Genomic DNA, 19,651 nt, shown 5'->3' with positions numbered 1-19,651 from the left:
CATCGTTTCCCCATGTCCAGATTCCTCTACCTACCCCAGAATGTTACAAGCAAAATTCCCCACTGCGGTCAGTCCTCTTGCATTGATGAGCATCCGCCTCCCTTTGGTTACATCTCCAAAGGGCAGGAAATTTCTCACTGTATCCCTTAAAACCTGGGGGTGGGAATCCTGCCAGACAAGGGGGAGGAAGCACCAGACAAATTACTTGCTGCCAGCCACCACTTGCAGTCAGTCCCCAAGGGAAAATGGTTATTTAGCGTGTGCTGAAATGATTCTGTGCGGTGAATCAGGGACACGTTTGTAGCTCCCAGACAGCCAAACCTCCCCCTCCCTTTTGAGAAGGAAGTTAATGCGGGTGACAACCTGGCTTCATCGAATGAGCCAACATTAATTATTTCTTGATCATTTCAATGATGATTTTTGGGTTTGGAGGTGCAGATTCATCAGTCAGTTTATCTGCACCAATTGCCTGGGAAAGCAGAGAACTGGGTAAATAATCCAAGCAGTCTCATGCCGCTGTTCTTCTTGGGGCGGTAGGGTTATGACTTCTTTAAATTTTGGGAAATACTGAAAGGAAAATAAATGATGGGAAAAGAGCAGCTGCTAAACAGCTCAACAAGGGCCTTGTGGTCATTTCCTCAAAAATAAACCAGCACAGGGTAAACAAGCATGCTTCCCTCTCATGAGGAACACGTTTCAACCCTTTCTAGCTTTTAACAGCTTTTGAATGAAGTGAAACGCCAGCACTTTTGAGCCTCGCGCTGACTGCAGAGACCTTTCTGGAGCCAAGGAGTGTATTGCTCTGACTCTTTTCGCAAAGCCCATTCCCAAATGTCGCGTGGGGCTCACAGCACAAATCTGACCTCTCTGGGGAGCCTGAAGAGGTGTGAAGGTTTTTTGCAGACACCGGTAGGAAGCAGCTGTCGCGCTGCAGAGCGATTCATGTTACAGAGCGCTGCTGGCAGGAACACAGCTGTGCAGGAAGCAAACCTGCCTCAGAATGAGTAATTCAGGTGAGCAGGACACCTGGAGGCACGTACATGCTGGGTGTGACGCGTAGGGTTGTGCAACCTCATGTGTCCTTGTTATAGATGACCTTAGGGGTCTAAATTATGGCTTCCTGCTATGTGAACCATGCAGTCCTGTGTCATGGAGAAGAGCTTTCACTCAGCTGCACCAAGGGAAGCTCCTGCCTCTCTCCCAGCAGCCCTGGGATGCTTTCAGATTACCAAATTCAGAAGTCTCTGGTTTTGTTCAGAAGGTTCCTGAGATTACCCGGTGTGGGGGAAGATGGGATCTGTAGGCTGACAGACCTCAGGATTTGCTTTATTCCACTGTTTATCTCATTCCCTTAGGATGGCAGAGGTAGTGCAGATCCCATCTGACTTACCAGGGCTTGGAACACTTCATAGGTCATAGAATCATAGAATGGGAAAAAGCTTTAAGTACAAAGGTCTAGAACTCAAACAATATCCTAATTAAACGGTAATTTCTCTGGCAGCAGTGCCAGCATCCTTCTCACTGTTTGTTTTCTTGTGCTGCCACCTTAGTTGTGCTGGTAGACGTGTTGTGACTGTTTGGCAAACTAATCACAAAATCATAGAACAGTTTGGGTTGGAAGGGACCTCCAAAGCTCCCCCAGTGCCACCCCTGCCATGAGCAGGGACATCTTCACCAGCTCAGGTTGCTCAGAGCCCCGTCCAGCCTGGCCTGGGATGTCTCCAGGGATGGGGCATCCACCACCTCTCTGGGCAACCTGGGCCAGTGTTTCACCACCCTCAGCCTCATTCCCATGAACTTCAGTAAGGAGTATCCATATCCTGTAGGGAGTTTTGAACATGAGGCTTTGACATGTTTTGATTCAAGCCTTTCTCAATCCATCAAGCAAAGGAGTAACCGTGAATGGAAAATAAAGGACTTGGGAGCATCTTAAACAAAAACCTAAGCTGTATGAATTCAGAAGACCAAGATCTACCTAAAACTTTGACTGTAAGTGAATGATGATGAGAATAAATTTTTGGAATAAATGGATTTGCATTTTTTGAATAAATGGAAAAGCCATTAAAATAACATGGACCGCGGTCTAAAATACCAGCACAGGCACAGAATAGCAGCCATGAAAATGCCACAATAAATGATCATGGAATCTGAAATGTGAGTTGTCAGCACCATCACACCTTCATTGAAAATAATGGTACAAAATCTCCTTTTGCTAATTTATTTGTACTCTACCTTCAGAGAAAGAGGAACAATTCTTCTAAAAAGAAAGAGGAGCATTCTTCTAAAGCAATCTTCCTAAAGTTAGTGTAAAGGTACCAGTTATGAAGTGACATTTGTTCCAGAAGAAGTTGCCCATGCAGGACAACTTCCTCTGAAATGTCCTAGAAGAACTTTCCAGCAGGTAAAAACCTAAGTAATTTTGATAAAGAGCTCGATAAATGAACAAACCACCCTGCAAATCATGACTGTCCTAGTTAGGAGAATATTGGATTAATTTGGTTTCCAATTTCAGACTTTTCTGCTCCTGTGTTACTCAGTTTACGCTGGACCTGTACAAAGCACAAATTGTACGCACCAGCATTTTGACAGCAAAGGAGAAAGGAGAATTTGAAATATAGCTGCTATGATGATCTCCTGTTCCCTGGCTGCTCTGTTCTTCCAGATATCTATTGAGATATATTCCAATATGCAGAACAGTTTCTCCTCTTTGCAGTGCAAAGAGCTGTCATTGTTCACTCATGCATGGATATCTATCCTGAAAGCCAGAGGCAGCAAAGGAAGTTCTCCTATGGAAAACTCGCAGTGTTGTCTTAATATCTTGTTTTCTGTCCAGCTGCAGGGATGGCTGCACATCTATGGGAGCAACGAGAGATGAAAACAAGCGACTGTATGAAAACAAGCAGCAATAGCAGGGGATGGAAAAATCCCAGAGCTGCCACTTACATCCCTGTATCAACAAGCTGTGATTCAACTCAGTTACACAAGGTTTGCTCTAGGAAAATCTGGAATACACTGAACTCCACTGACTCTCCTCACAAACCTTCTACAGCTATACACAATGAAGAGTTGCAATCATAGAAATCATAGAATCATTTCCGTTGGAAGGGACCCTCATGATCATCAGGTCCAACTATAACCTAAGCCTAGCACTAAACCATGTCCCTAGGAACCTCGTCTAAACACATTTTAAACCCCTCCAGAACCAGTGATTCCACCACTGCCCTGGGCAGCCTCTTCCAATGACTGACAAACCTTTCCATGAAGAATTTTTTCTTAATATCCAATCTGAACCTCTCCTGGTGCAACTTGAGGCCATTTCCTCTCATCCTGTCACTTGTTGCTTGGGAGGAGAGACCAATATCCTTCTTATGATGAGGGGCCCAAAACTGACTCCAGGATTCAAGGTGTGGCCTCACCAGTGTCGAGTATAATCACTTGGTCTCCATTTGCTTCCAGGTTCTGTTTGCTACTTTTTGCCTTTTGTGCAGTTCACAGTGAGGAATGTTCATATAAACGCAAATTTGAAGGAAATGCCTAGGGAGAAGCTGCCTGCTATGGAAATGCATGTGGAGGTCATTTGTGAATATCCGCGAAGGAGCGCTAGTTCTGGACTAACTTCTCCAGCCAGAGAAGGTAAACTTGACTTGGGATTCACACATCCAGTCGAAACTGAGCACAGCTCAGTTTAACCCATCTGCCATGAACTGCTAGTGGATATTTTATCAGCCATGACTTACAGAAAAAAAAACCTGAGAAATATGAAATCATATAATCATTTTGATTGGAAGAGACACTCAAGATCATCACGTCCAACCATAACCTAACTCCAGCACTAAACCATGTCCCTCAGAACCTCATGTGATATTAATAATAAGCTGCTCTGTTAACTTCTGAAGAAGACATTGTGTTTTTTGAACCAATTTCAGTGCATCACTTCTCACACTGGTACTGAAGGGCAGCTGTTACAGGATACACAGCTCCATAGGGATTTGGGTAACCACGATTTTATTGCACAGTGGAGCCAACCCGCCTTTAATCACTTCCACAAAGGATGTCCGGCTCCCTGATGCTGTCCCTGACCCCAACGTGTATCCTGCAACTTCCATTTCACCACACCGCTATGTCCCTGACCCACACTGCCAGTGCAGGGAGCTAAACCAGCACAGAGCCCTCCAGTTTTTATTCCACAGAAGGTTTTTTTGCTAGTGTAGCTCCCAGCAATAACATACAACAGGATCAGCACAATGGATGTAGTGGAAATGTGCAGCCTGGTAAGCCTGACCACAAAAAACTACCCATTATTAGGATCAAAAATACGATAAAATCTCATTCTCATCCTCCTAAGACTAACGTGTCGTGCAGAGAAAAACAGTGGATGACAGGGAAGAAGTAAAGGGTTGTAAGGGGAAGAAACATGCAGTCATGAATGACCGTGAGAATTAATTGCTGCCATAAAATACAGCTCATGGTATGAAATGTCTGAGAACCATCTTGAAACCTTGTCCTCTAGCAGTTAATTTTAAAAGTATTAATTATGGCTTAACATCACCTGAGAGCACGTGAATGCCTCGCAGCACAGACTGACGGGCAGGGCTACAGACCTGGGGACTTGCCATCCAATTACCGTCTGATGGCATGAGGGCCACTGTTGATAAAAGAGGAAAGAAAGGACAGAAGGTGAAGCTGATTGCAACAAGTCCCGGCATGTGGCTTAGTCGCAGGCATTGGTTTGCTAGACAGGGAGGAGGGAGAACCTCCAACGTCTGGCAGCGAGGGGACCAGGGGAATATCTGGCCTATGCTTTTTAAAGTTTTCCGGAACTTTTTCCTGTTGATTTGCTCCATGGGGATACGTGGGGAAAGGGCAGTAGTTGAGGAGGAATCTGAAGGAAAAGGGGCTGCAGCACTCTACCCATGTACCAAATTAGTGTGCAGAAGTAGAGGGTGGCAGGGACATATCTGGTCCCTGAAAAACTGACCAGAAGGGATGTGAGCAGCTGGATATGTGAGCGTGTATCATATCAATGAGTGAACGGGCTCCTATAACCGTCAGAGTTACGCACAGCATCAATACAAGTTACGCAGAGTTACTTCATTTAAGAGAAAAACCAGTAACAAAAAGACCTTTCTGTTCTTGAGAAACACCAGCAGAAGAGGGTTGTTTCTAAATCGCTGCCCACACTGAGTCTTATTGTTCACACAAATGAGCTTGGCCTGAAACAGAAAGTTCAGGAACTGCCAACGGCAAAGCCAGCCATGGGTACGAGCTCACGAGAGGTAGAGTTAGGCTGGTCCCACCATGGATGGGAAAGGTCTAAAGAAAGGCTTGGGTGTGGGAAGAAGATGTGTTGAGCGACCTGTTTCCATCGGACATGCTGAGCCAGGGACTTCATGTGGTGATAAAAAACACCTCCGGGGGAGCAACATGGTCTAATCATATATATAACAGACATCGTGCATCCTTTAAATCATAGAATAGAATAATAGAATCATTTTGGTAGGAGAGACCCTCAAGATCATTGAGTCCAACCGTTAACCTAACTCCATTGCTAAACCATGTCCCTAAGAATCTCATCTACACGTCTTTTAAACCCCTCCAGGGATGGTGACTCCACCACTGCCCTGGGCAGCCTGTTCCAATGCCTGACAACCCTTTCCAGGAAGAAATTTTTCCTAATATCCAATCTGAACCTCCCCTGGCACAAACTGAGGCCATTTCCTCTCATCACTTGCTACTTGGAAGAAGAGACCAACAAATGCTGCATCTCCCTCTGCAGCCTGTGGGATCAATTGTTTTGTTCTGCTCCAGGCGGCACAGCAGGAAACCACTCGATGCAAATACACCTTTACATTCTTGCTGTCATTTCCAGAGATGCCACTGAAATTCCATTAAACCCCCTAACCCATGCTCAAAGAAAAACTATTCAGGTTTCTCCTACCTACCATTATGATTGGTGTAAGGAATAATCATTGCCTCACACTTGCATCTCTCTGCTCATACAGCATTCCCAAGGTGTATGTGCTTTTCATAGTCACCCAGGCTGTGTTCATCCATTTTGGCTCTTAAATAAGCTGTTATATTCTGACATCCTCTAAACTGAACCCAGAAGTGTTTACTCCGCCGAAAAAGACATCACCAGATGGCTCCAATATCAGCCTAGAAGGATTTCTGTTCTTCAACAGGCACTAAATGTGGCTGAAAAACCAGCAGGCTGTAGAGTGTCTGTGTCGTCAAATCACCTCTAAGAGGGTTTGTAATTGCGCTCGGTTCTCCCGTGCTGGAAAATGAGGATAATAAGCTCAATGTATTACAGTTAAACTGGGGCTAGACTCCGTAGATAGTGGTAACAAGAAACACTGGCTGAGGTTTTAAACGCAACTAGTGGGGCTCAGCAATTTGCTCAATGGAAAAAGAGATGCTGGGCTGCCTTGGTTCACTTGAGAGTCATGGCCATGGCCTCTTGAGTTTCCAGAAGTCCCCAGTGATGAGGGATCAGCTGTTTCAGATTATGTGAAAAGGCTCAATTCTGAGAAGTCACGTCTTATGGTCTCTCTAAAAATCAGGCTCAGGTAGTGATTTCAGGATAAGAAGATAACAAACTACACATACAAAATCTGTAGGCATTTTTTTTGACATTCAGATCAAAAAATGTTATTTTATTAGTCACTAGCTTCAAGCCTACAATGTTCTTTCTAACGCTGAAGCTTTACTAATCATGAAGGTGTTTAGTTTTGTCTTGCTTTGCCTCACTTTCATTTCTAGCTTCCATTTTCTGGCTCTGCACATGAATTACACTGAGGAGTTGCCTAACTGTTGGCCATACTATCTTCCAAAAAGTATTTAACGCATTTCCATTAACACCTTCTCTGTGTATCAAGTTCTTTCCAACAAAACTTCAAAAAGGTTTAGCCTTCTGCTATCTTTTGTCTTTTTCTAATACACTGGGTGGATAAGTCAGTAGTAGATAAATCAGTGAGTAGATAAGTCACTCCACTGGGTTTCACTTTAAAGGAGTAGTTTCTCTTTACACCATAGGCTGGCAAACACTTTTTCCAGCTACTATGGCAGTTTGAGCAATTCCAACATCTCCTCGTGCTTCCCACTCGATTGTGCCAGTAGAACTTTCCATGGTCTGCCCAATAAATCCTGCAGGGATTGATCTGGGGTAATAATAACCTGACCAAACACAGCTCCCTTTTTTTCTTAAAGCCCTTTTAAACCTTGTTGAGTCTACTTAGATCAGCGCTACCACTGAAAAATTGCACCAAAAGCAAAAGGGAATAAATTTGAAAGTTGGTTTCAAATTACATTTGTGAGTCAACCAGCCACATCGTTGTATGGAAATTCAGTGCGAAGTCTAATATACTCATTTATCATCAAGCTCAAATCGGAGAACGTGCAGCACCGCAAACTCTCTCTCTGTAGGTGTAGCCATGTTCCAGGCACTAAACAACCTATTTTTAGGTGTCAGAGTAAAGACTCACAAAACCTTCAGCAAAATTGGTCTCACCATGGATTGGGGAGCCTAATGAGGGATGCTGAAGTCCTTCTGCCATCCCTGGGGAGAGCAAGGCGTGTCGTACATGTGACGTGACACCATGAACACCAACCAGGGGGGTTGGATGGAATGAACCAACAGGAAACACAAAACAGATGGAAGCACCAGAACAACTCCCCTTCGGTCAGCCTGGCTTTCAGAGCCTTCTTCTGGGCTCAGCACTGTGGAGAGGAGTGCAATATTCACTAAACCCATCCTCTGGTGGTTTGTAACCCTAAGTGCCCTCTCTGGTTTTTGCTTAGGGACACTCAGAGGAATTTTGAAGAAGACTTTTCAGATCAGACAATGACATTTAGGTTATGATTCATCTCACCTCACTTTAGCAGTCCACAAAATGCAGGGTTGGGATTGAGATGCCTGTCTAGATACGAGATACCTAACACTATATGGGATATTCTGTGTCACCCAAGACCCTCTATACAGGGCTGGCAGATGTGACACAACATACAGGACACCTGCACATTCTGCGACAGCAGCCAGCATCACTCTTGTCACCCTTGTTAAGGCAACTAAATGTCACCCAAGAAGTCTACATCTGAACTAATGGTCATCATGGCTAGAAGAGGTCTAATCATCGGGATTAAGTGTAGGGTTTCATTCACCCAAACTAATATAGGTGTCTTCTTCAGGAGACTGACTACATCCTGTGTTCAACTTATTGGTGCCTGTTACCTTACTGCTTACAAGGGTGATCCGAGTGATTTCTCAGGACCCACACTGTAGATCCACATATAGAAAAATTAATCCCAAGCCCAGGAGTTTTCAGGATGTGGCAGCTGCTTAGGCAGGGTTGGTTGGACTGCAAGTGTGCCAGGATCATTTCTTTCACTGAGAAGAATTAGTTGGATCGGCCTTTGGACCGCTCAGGTCACAGACTATCACCAGCTTGTGAAGACAAGAAAAATGGATGTTTCTTGTAATGGTCTTCAAAGCACTTCACAAAGATCACTAAAAAGACACTGCCTTATTCTAAAATATTTGATTGAACTGGTTTGCAAGTTCTTGAGCCCAGTGTAGAACACTCTGAGGCCTTAGCTCCTTGGATGTCAGTGGAGAGGGTCATCTTGGTCCTTTATGACAATTGGTGGCTGTTAACTGATTGCTGCCAGCTCAGCCTCCCTAAAACAATGATGATGTGGACCACAGGAGGTCAGGGTTTCTTCTCACAACCTTGTCTGTGAGCTTCGGCAAAGCCTGCAAAGAAAGCTTGTGGTGCAGTAGTGACTTCTGACTCGTGTCAGCCAAACTTTAGCAGTGGTGCTCTCTGTGGTTTGCACCTTCTCACATCTCCTCATATACTCATTTTCTCATCTGTACCGTGTAAAACACTACAGGATCTCCCAATGTTTGGAAACTATCTTTCCATCGTGGTTACCTGGAACTGCAATCCAACCACCGGCTCTCAACTGAAAGGTTTCAAGCCACTCAACCTTCCGTTGCCCAACACATCCTTCAGGCTATTCATAGTTGGACATTTCTGTACAAACCAGACTATACGTCCCTGCTCAGAGCAAGTCCACTGTCATTACACAGCCTGCATCATGCGTTTGTTTGGCCCATTCAAGACAAACCGAATAACCGGGTACTGCTTCATGCTGCCTGCAACTTAAATTAGAAAGAACAGACCACAAGAACAACTGCAGCGGTAAGAAAAGTGACTATAAATAAGCAAAGGAAAATGTTTCTTTTAGAAACGTTCGTTCCATGGAGGGAAATCGTAAAAGTAGTCCAGGATATTTTTGTTGCTGCTTTTTAATTTGGAATTTCATCTCTGGAAGCATTTACAGATGTGGAGCGTCGCGCAATGTTTTTGCTGCAGTGTGGTGATTGCTAAGATTAGCACAGTAACCGAGCTTTTCAGAGTAAATTGCATATAATTAATAGGAAGCAGGAGGAAAAAGGAATAATTGTACTTTAATCTAAATGCAAGTTCAGTTCTCCCAGAAGGTGGAACCAGCACTAAGTCCATGCTACAGCAGGGCCTTTTCTGTTCTTTTCACCTGAGTAATAAACAACAATTACGTGCCCATATTGCAAATTCTCATTTCCATTTTAAGATGAGTTTTACCAAAGTACGGGGATGTTCAGAGCTGGAACTTGTTTCAGATCCTTCCTAGCGACCTTGGAGATTATTGCTTTGTGCTCCTGACTTCTTTCCCATCCAATGTCAAAACATGTTACAGCCATTAAAACAACATTTCCTTGTGAAGAAACTACATAAAACTTATGCAACACAACTTACATTTTGACCTCTGAGGCAGGACTTCATTGGTAACCTAAGCATGGCTTCAGATCACCGTTTTTGAAGTGAGGCATCAATGTCCTGTGGAAGGAAAGAACAATTCCTCTCTAGGGTGAAGCACCAGCAGAAAATCTCCTACACTCCGGACAGGGCTTCTGTGCATTATGAACCCTGTGACACCTCTCAAGATAGGATCAAATATCTCATTCCAACAGGAGTAATTACAGCCTTCTCCCCAAATCCTTTTGGAGCTCATGGTCAATATGGGACCTGCGCTGATGTTTTATGATGTGCTTCCATCTTCCATCCCACTGAACCAAATTTCCCAATGGGTCATTGTGTGCAGCAATAAAGAAGGACAAGTCATAGAATCACAGAGTCATAGAATCATTCCAGTTGGAAGTGACCCTCAAGATCATCGAGTACAACCATAACCTAACTCTGGCACTAAACCAAGTCCACACATCTGGTTGAATCAGCATCCCTGGGAGTGTTTAACAGATGGGTAGATGAGTTTCTTGGGAACGTGGTTCGGCAACAGGTTAATGGTTGAATTTTGTGATCTTGAGGGTCTTTTTTCCAACCAAAATGATTCAATGATTCTATGAATCACCCAAAGCGTTTCTCAGGTCTTCACTTCCCCACACAGACAATCCTCCCTGAAGACGTTAGAGCATCACAACATTGCCAGATGCACAGCTCAGTAAAAGTACTGAAATAAATCATTGCAGCCAAGGTTTCGCTGAGCTGCTGTTATTAATCATTAGCAATAGCTGTTGCTAATTAATGTCATTACACATCATGACTATTAATCATAATCTGCTGATGCAAGACATATTGTTTCTTGTAGGTAAGAAAGAGGCAAGCAATAATCAAACTTGAAAATTATGATGGGCAGTGTCTGCAAATTCCTATTGCAAACTTCATGCTAGAAGGAAAACAACATCCCTGCCTCGGTGGCTGCATCTCAGCTGTGTCACAAAACCACACACCACCAAACCGGGCCAACAGCTTTAAAATATTATTTAATATATGACATCTTTTGGAGATACAAGCTCTTAGCCATGTAGGAATGAGATTTCAATTAAACTAATTGTTCCATATCGCTACACTGCTCCCCCACGTGCCCCAAGAACACCTGCATGCTGCTATCTTTATACCCAGGTCTGTCAAAGAGAGTTAAACTGGCCGGTTCAAATAGAAGCTGTTAAGCTGTATGCAAAAATCAGGAAAATGCCCATGACCCTTGTTAGGTAGAAGGTGTGATTAGCTGACCCTAAAGATCCTTTGGTCCATGAAGTCTACAAAATGTTACGATGCAGTAAATTATTTGACATCAGAAATGCTGGGTCATTAGGATTTGATTGTCATTAGGATTTAAACCCTCATTAATCACTTTTTTTTTCTCCTCATAAGGAAGGAAAGGGAGATTTCCTTCATTTTCTATTTCAATCTCAAATGGAAATTTAAAGGCAGGTGTCTGAAGGTGAAACGCAAGAGTGGAATCAATTCAGCAGCTCACAAATTTGATTCGCCCCAGACCTGAATTTGTAATATATCCCCCTGAGCATATACCCCCCTGAGTTGGGAGCTGCAAGCACTCCAGCACGCCTGCTTTCCCCACCGAACGTGGACATTGCCGGCTCAGAAATGGAATCTCTACACAGGAAGTTATTTGCGGTGCCTTAAACAGAAATTTGCTGTAATAGCAATCTCAGGCATGGTGCAAAGAATAGGACGTATCTGCTGGTTTTGGCGTAAAGGGGTGCCAAGGGCAGCTGTACGGAGGAGAAGGTGTCAGTCCTCCGAAACCAAACAGGAGGCAAAAATTGTATTAAGGGGAACTAGTGGGAAATGCCTTCTTTGACTGCTTATACTGACACTGCATATAAGATCTTTGGGCAAGGGTTTATTGCAGCTAATATTTATGCAGGATTTCCTAAAAGGTCTTTACTTTGGTCTGCTGCTGCCTCATCACTGAAGAGAAGAAAACATTGATGCAATCTTTCAGTACTTAAAATGAGCCTACGAGAAGGATGAGGGTAGACTTTTTAGAAGGGCTTGTTAGAGCAGAAAAAGGGGTGATGGTTTGAAACTAGAAGAGGGGAGATTCAGGTTAGACATGAGGAAGAATTTTTTACAATGATGGAGGTAAAACAGGTTGCCCAGAGAGGTGGTAGATGAACCATCCCTGGAGACATCTCAGGCCAGGCTGGACGGGGCTCTGAGCAACCTGAGCTGGTGAAGATGTCCCTGCTCACGGCAGGGGTGGCACTGGCTGAGCTTTGAAGGTCTCTTCCAACCCAAACCATTCTGTTCTATGATTCTATGACTCTATGATTCTATGATTCTATGATTCTGTGGTTCTATTTCTGCCCCTCCTTCAGGTGGCCACATCTCCATCTGCTCCGAGAGAAAGGGCTGTTTGTTGATCACAGTGGCGAGCTCATTAAAATGAGATCAATAGAGATTTAATGTAATGCTGAGGATTATTCGAAGGGGAATGCTCAATTAAGTGTGGCGAAAAAAAACATGTAGCGCATCAAATGAATTGCCAGCTGATTCCCCCGCTTTATTTGGAATTTAGCCCAATATCAAGGAGGGCTGACCAGCTAAGGCAGAACTGTGAAAAACAGCTGATGCTGGGGAGTTCTGGTCAGCAAACACAAGTTAAATGTGCCACATGGTTACTTGAAAATTTTGCAGCAAGCTCCACAGGTATGTAGTGTTTGATTAGCTTTATATACCTGCCAATTTCCAGTTGCATTCACACCAGTGGCTCTAAGAATATTCAAAAGCTGCCAAGGCGCCCATTTGTATAAATAGGTTTTACCGTGGCTCCTGAAAAATCGGAAGAGTGAAGTGTGATGAGTGCTACAAAACTTGCCTTTTCTTTGCAGTTCATCTGTAATCCTGACCATTTCACCCTCCCTCCCCGTTCGGCCCCAAATCAAAACCGCTGCCGCCTCCCTCACCTCTCCAAGCAGCGGCCACACACACGGACAAAGAGGATTCTGTTTTGAATGAAGTATTTTCTTCTTGAGGCACGAAAACGGAGGCAAAAAGCCAAGAAGCGGGAAGAGAGAAACAGATCCATTAATTAAAACAAGCATTGCTCGCTTTGAAGTAATAAAATCAATGTTTAAAAAAACCAGAGCGATGAGTTCCCGGCGTCTTGCAGAGAAGATGCTCCAGCCCGAGATGCGTTCCCCAAACTCACTAACAGCGCAGAGCCCTGTGCCGCTTACAGAGAGAAGAATTAATCTTAACATGAACAGCTATGTGGCCTGTTGGCACAATATCACAGCATTATTCTTTTTTTCCTTCCAGCAAGTAGCGTTTAATCTTTGCCCAGACATTTCAAGGCAGAGCTGTCTTATTTCTTCCCGTTACAGCAGGACACCTTCCCACGCCGTTCCCTAAAGTCAGGATGAGGTCCAGCCAGTCGTGACATCCCTCATGCGTTTTCTTTTCTTCTTCATCTACGAGCCTTGCTATCCCTGAGGCTTGCAATTGCCTCTAAGAAGTTCAGCAATTTGCCATCCTGACTATTTCACCCAAACTCCCACACTCTGCCCCCATCTTTATGATCAGAGAGGTTAAAAACAACCCGAGGCTGCACATAGTTAAGGGTGGATGAAGCAATGGTGCCTCGGAGGCTCTCCACGTTCCTCTGCATTCCGCACAGAGAAAGGCCAAGCACAGAATTACCTTCTGCTGCCTGTTACCACCAACCCATGGCCCTGTTTCTGTGCTATTTATCGCTATTGTTATCACTATTTATCACTCTTATTATCATAGCTATTTATCTGTGGCCCAGGGTACACAGCAGGAGTCTTCCTCTCACACCCTCCGTGCTGTTCTACCCCATAAATATGTTTTATATAATTGTTCAAATATGTTTTATATGTTTGTATGTTTTATACAGTGGTTCAAGATGTGCTGTGGAGGATGGGAAACCATGAGCCAAGGGAGTTAAAAGACCAAACGGCACCTATGGCTACAGATTTCTCAAAACAACTGATTTGGGGATGTTTTGTTGCAATTGCCCAGCAAGTGGGAGCAGTGGTTTTGCAGGCCCTCCAGCAGCAATCGCTCAGCTGTCTGTTCTTCTGCTTCTGCAAAGTTTTTCCAGGGTTTTATTGCAAAGCTTGTTCAACTCAGAGGGACAAGAGCCGCACTGACACTGGGGGGTTGCATTACCCCATCTGGCCCCAAACTGAGGCAAATGCCTGTAGCATTTGTAATCTCTTCTGTCTTTGTCCTCAGGAGCTTCCCAACTGATCCTACAGACAACAAACTGGATTATCCTGTGCTTATAATGCAGCAGAGCATTCTATCATCCCCTTGTACTGGGTGCTGGTGAGACCAAACCTCGAATCCTGGGGTCAGTTTTGGGCCCCTCATCATAAGAAGGACATTGAGGAGCTGGAGCGAGTTGAGAGAAGGGAACGGAGCTGGGAAGGGGCTGGAGCACAAGTGTGATGGGAGCGGCTGAGGGACCTGGGGGGTTCAGCTGGAGAACAGGAGCTGAGGGGAGACCTTCTGATCTCTGAACTGCCTGAAAGGAGCTTGGAGCATGGAGGGGGTTGGTCTCTTCTCCCAAGGAACAAGTGACAGGATGAGAGGAAATGGCTTCAAGTTGCACCAGGGGAGGTTTAGATTGGATATTAGGAAACATTTCTTCATGGAAAGGGTTGTCAGGCATTGGAACAGGCTGCCCAGGGCAGTGGTGGAGTCACCATCCCTGGTAGGGTTTAAAAGACATATAGATGAGGCTCTTAGGGACATGGTTTAGTGCTAGAGTTAGGTTATGATTGGACTCTGTGATCTTAATGATCTCTTCCAACCAAAATGATTCTGTGACAGTCATTCCATATCCAGGCTACTGTGACAAACTGGTAGAACAGCACCAAAAAAAAAGAGCTGCTGTATGATGTAACATAGAGATTCAAGGGAAATTTCCTCCAAAGTCTTCTCAAATGTTTATATGGAGGAAGAGCATCCTGCAGGACATACTGTGGGATGTGGGGTACATCACCCTGCCTTGTCCCAGCACTACCCATGCCCGTGGGACCTGCTCAGCCTCAAATGGAACCAGCAGGAACCCTGCATCTACCAGAAGATCCTCCTGGCTCCACAACACAGGCAAAACATCTCCCTGACAATGCTTCTGGTGTCAGCACATTGTCAATAGCTTGTAAAGTCTGGGCTAAAAGCTCTAAGGAAGATCAGCATTTAAAATGCAAAAAAAACCCCTCCTACATCACAGAGTCTAAGCTCCTTGACCCCACAATGAACATGCTCTGGATGCCAGTAGGTGTGATACTAGAAAGCAGATGAGCAAATGGAGCTGGGCATGAGATACCATGGGGTGCAAAGCAGAAACGCTTGAGGGACTCGCTGTTTTAGTGATGGTGAATATGAAACCCAGAAGCACTTTAACTTTGTGCAAATGCAGCAGTTAAATAAAAAGCAAACAGCACTTGCTGGAGAAAACGATAAATTATGAGGGAAAAAAAAGTCATTTATATATAACATAGATCTGTATGCTTGGCATTTTTACAGTCATAAATTCTATAAGACTTTCTATAGTGTTCTGGCAATGTTTTGTCTTATTTTGAGGCTATTAGAAGGGACAGACTGTGCCCAGCTTCACTGAAATTTGAAGCAGAAGAGTTGCTGGTGCAATTCCAACCCAACCACCTTGCAGCGGCCAAAGGGAAACGGCACCGGCCCCAACGCCTGTGTGCATCTGTCAAGTGCCAGGATTAATATCTTCATCGAGAAATACGCTGTGACTGAATGCTCCTGTCGAGCAGCCGAGGTGCAGCTAATGCTCTGCTCGCTGTGTCCTTGCTACAGTCAGCATCAGGAGAAGCTGTAGAAGATGAAGATAAATGCCTAGGCCAGATGTTTTCAAGGAGAAAAGTAAGCAGCAGAATTCAGTCCTGAATTGATGCAGAATCTGGCATGTCTGTGCTGCCCCAAGCATGCTGTGTTGTCCCTAGTCATGCAAGTCTTGAAAAACAAGCAACCTTTTGCAATTATTTGCTGGCACTCCATGAAAAGCAGTGCCCCCTTCAATTCTTCCTTTCTGGACTTTTGATTGAAACCAGGCGGTCAAAAAAATGCAGCTCTATTGGAAACAGGACGCGAGGACGGTTTTTGCCTCTGTGGCAATTTTCTTGGTGCGATCTGCTCCCGGCAACAGCCCATTCTTCTCCAGGACTTGAACAATAAAGATCTCAAACAAAGGCGGGTCACACAGCTGGAGAAAGGATGCTCGAGGTCAGGGCTCCCTCCTTCACCTCCAGCGAGGTTGGTAAGACAGGCTGTGCCGGTCCCGCTGTGGGAGCTGCTTCGCCAAACACAGGAGGTGAAAGAAACACAAGGTCTCCTGCAAGATGGGGTTCAAAGCTCTCATAGACCTTTGGGGTTTTGCCCCAGGTGCTGCAGAGAGGCTGTTTCCACCAAAGTCCACGCCAACCCTGGGCTGAGGGGCTCCCTCCATCACTCTAATCAGACTCCTCTACTTAAAAGGGTAATTTTGTCAGCTGCAGGCATTTTAAGCCAGAATTTTAGAATTCCTGGCTGTGTTTTTTATTCATTTAGGAAAACACAGACATACAGAAATCACAGAATCCCGGGATGTCAGGGGTTGGAAGGGACCTGGAAAGCTCATCCAGTGCAATCCCCCCATAGAGCAGGAACACCCAGATGAGGTTACACAGGAAGGTGTCCAGGCGGGTTGGAATGTCTGCACAGGAGACTCCACAACCTCCCTGGGCAGCCTGGGCCAGGCTCTGCCACCCTCACCAGGAAGAAGTTTCTTCTCATATTTAAGTGGAACCTTTTGTGTTCCAGTTTGAACCCATTACCCCTTGTCCTATCATTGGTTGTCACCGAGAAGAGCCTGGCTCCATCCTCCTGACACTCACCCTTTATATATCTGTAACCATGAATGAGGTCACCCCTCAGTCTCCTCTTCTCCAGCTCCAGAGCCCCAGCTCCCTCAGCCTTTCCTCACACGGGAGATGCTCCACTCCCTTCAGCATCTTCGTGGCTCTAAATGCACAAGTATATATTTTGTGTGCAGCTCTGTACCACTTAATAACCCTTTCTTTCCCCCTTTGGACTCCATGCCCCTCTGTAACACAGAAAACCCATTTATCTACCTCGCTGGACACTGAGTGGATATATACATTAAACACTCTGAAGAACATTAGGCTGTTTTTTACCTAGTCAGAGCATCAACATATCTGCACCACAGCCAGACTCAGGAAAACCAGTGAACCATGTAAACCACAACACCACAGAGAGACTGAACTGAGCTAATGCTCAGTTTGCACAAAACACGTGGTTGTTCAAAACTCGGGATGGAAAAGAAATTGGTGACAGAGCCAGGTAAAACTGGCACAATCCAGCATATTTGTGTAATTAAACTCCTATTTTCCTTGGCAAGGCAAGACACAAATGGCAGGGACTATCTTTGCTCCCTCTGTTTTTATTCCCTCCCTGCCACTGAGTGCCAAAATGCCCATTTTTTTTTTTGTTGGAAATGTTGTCTCATCCATCGCAGAGGTGACACTTGGTGTTTTCCTGCTGCCTCCTCCAGCTGCCCTGCAGCCTTCTGCCTCCATTCCACGTTTTCATAAAAGAATAGTGAGCAAAACCCCCAAACCAGCCACCCCAAGCAGAGACTTCTTCTTCTGCCATCTAACTTGTACGCGTCCCCTTCTGCAAACCTGGATTTGCCCTGACCACAGCTCCCCATCCTGCGTGCTTTGCCCACACTCTCAGCATTCACCAAGAGAGACATTTGCCCTTGGATATAAGTTTGAATTAATTATATATTAATTATAGAGAATCTTTTAATTCCATTGCAAGCATTACTGTACAATTGACATGGTGGGACTCTGGCTTACAGATGTAATTTCTTCAAATCATAGAATGGCTTTGGCTTGGAAGGGACCTTTAAAGATGGAGTTGGAGCATGGAGGGGGTTGGTCTCTTCTCCCACATAACAAGTAATAGGATGAGAAGAAATGGTCTCATGTTGCACCAGGGGAGGTTTAAATTGAATATTAGGAAAAATGTCCTCCCCAAAGGGTTGTCAGGCATTGGCACAGGCTGCCCAGGGCAGTGGTGGAGTCACCATCCCTGGAGGGGCTTAAAAGATGTATCGATGAGGCTCTTCAGGACTTGGTCTAGTGCTAGACTCAGGTTAATGGCTGGACTCAATCTCTAGGGCCGTTTCCAACTAAAACGATTTTATTGATTCTATTATTTCAGTCCCTGGAATCTCATATGGTGGGAGTTTGGCAAGAACCAAGGGCATTTCTCTTTGCAAAGGGCATTGCGAGGCATTTCTCTCTGCCCCCACATTTACAGTAGAGTTACCTCTTTCTTTTCCTTACCACTTTCTTTTTACCCCTCTTTTAGACGTCTTCAGCCCTTGCAAGAAAATCTGCCTCCACACTCGCACCAGGCGGCATCTGTTGACACCCAAACGCCATTAGCAGCTTATCCACGGTGCAGCTTCGCTTGACATTTTGTCAAGGACATTTCCAGATCTATTATTGGTAAGATTGTCATTTTGAACTCAAGTGGCAACACCCATCTTCCCCAATGGCAGCTTATTAATCAATCCGGCTTTTTGCTTTTGAGTTGTTTGCTTTGTTGAGATAAAACACACAACGTTTTCACTTCCCTATGCATATATTCTTTTACAGCCAATTTGGATTTTTGAAACAGCAAATAAGAGGGTTCATTTAGGTGTTGAAAGATATTGGGCTACTTTAACTTGGTCATTTTGTGAGATCACAGAGTTCAGGTGTGCATTGGAGCAAATTCTTGTGGATTCCTTTGGCATCAGCTGGATATCTGATATCTGGATTTTGATGACCTCCAGGGTTTTTGGCTAAAGGCACAGCCCTACATTAGGTGTTATTGTAGATAAAACCCTGGATACCTTCAGCTTGTAATCATTTCACACAACAGAAGTCCAAAATGGTAGAAAAATTTAGGATTTTGAGACTTTAATATGAGAAGAATTTTTACCCTGTGTGCAAGCACGCAGGTGTGTTTTTATGCTATCAAAGCCTGGTGGAAAATCCCCAGGGAATGGTAGTAATAAAGACTCTCTCATGCTGAAACACCAAGAAATCTCCACGTGTTTGTCATTAAAAAGAGCATCCCTGGCGCATCACCCTGTAGCTCAGGCTGGGAGGGATCTGTGCCCACGTCTCTCCTTTGGTAAAGAGGCAGGTTGGACTCCTCACTTGCAACACTATTGTTATAAACATCAATTGTGTGGCAGCAGAAGCATCTCCATCCCAGCTTGGGACTCTTCTCCTCTCACACTTGGGTACAGCTGGAGACCAAACTGTACTAATACCATTCCCAGTGAATTGCTACCACAAACCCATATTTATTTTTCTTCCTTTACATTTGCACGTGGGACATTTTGCTTCTTTCCTAATTCCAAATATTTACCATATTTTTACTCCGTTGGCAGAAAGGATTTATCTATTGCCATTATGCCAAAAAGCAAGTCCGCACCTGGTAACTTTGGCCCACGTTGGTACATACTGGTAATTTGATTGTGTGGAGAGTGGAAGAGAAATACCAAGTCATTGATGCAGGGATGGCTTCCCCAATGCCACTTCTCATTGCGATAGCCCAGGTGGCAACTGAGAGAGCAAGCATGGGGCTTCATTTCTTTTTACAAAACAGAGTATGAAATGTGGTTGCTTATGCTGGTTGGGGGCCGCCTGGTACTGTTCAATTTTTTAATAACCTTCTCGGCTGGAGTCAGTTTCCCCTTTGATGTGGTGCTGGTTTCATTA

This window comes from Columba livia, chromosome 2 (genome assembly GCF_036013475.1).
Source record: "Columba livia isolate bColLiv1 breed racing homer chromosome 2, bColLiv1.pat.W.v2, whole genome shotgun sequence".
NCBI classification, from domain to species: domain Eukaryota; kingdom Metazoa; phylum Chordata; class Aves; order Columbiformes; family Columbidae; genus Columba; species Columba livia.
This window is presented reverse-complemented; position numbering follows the sequence as displayed.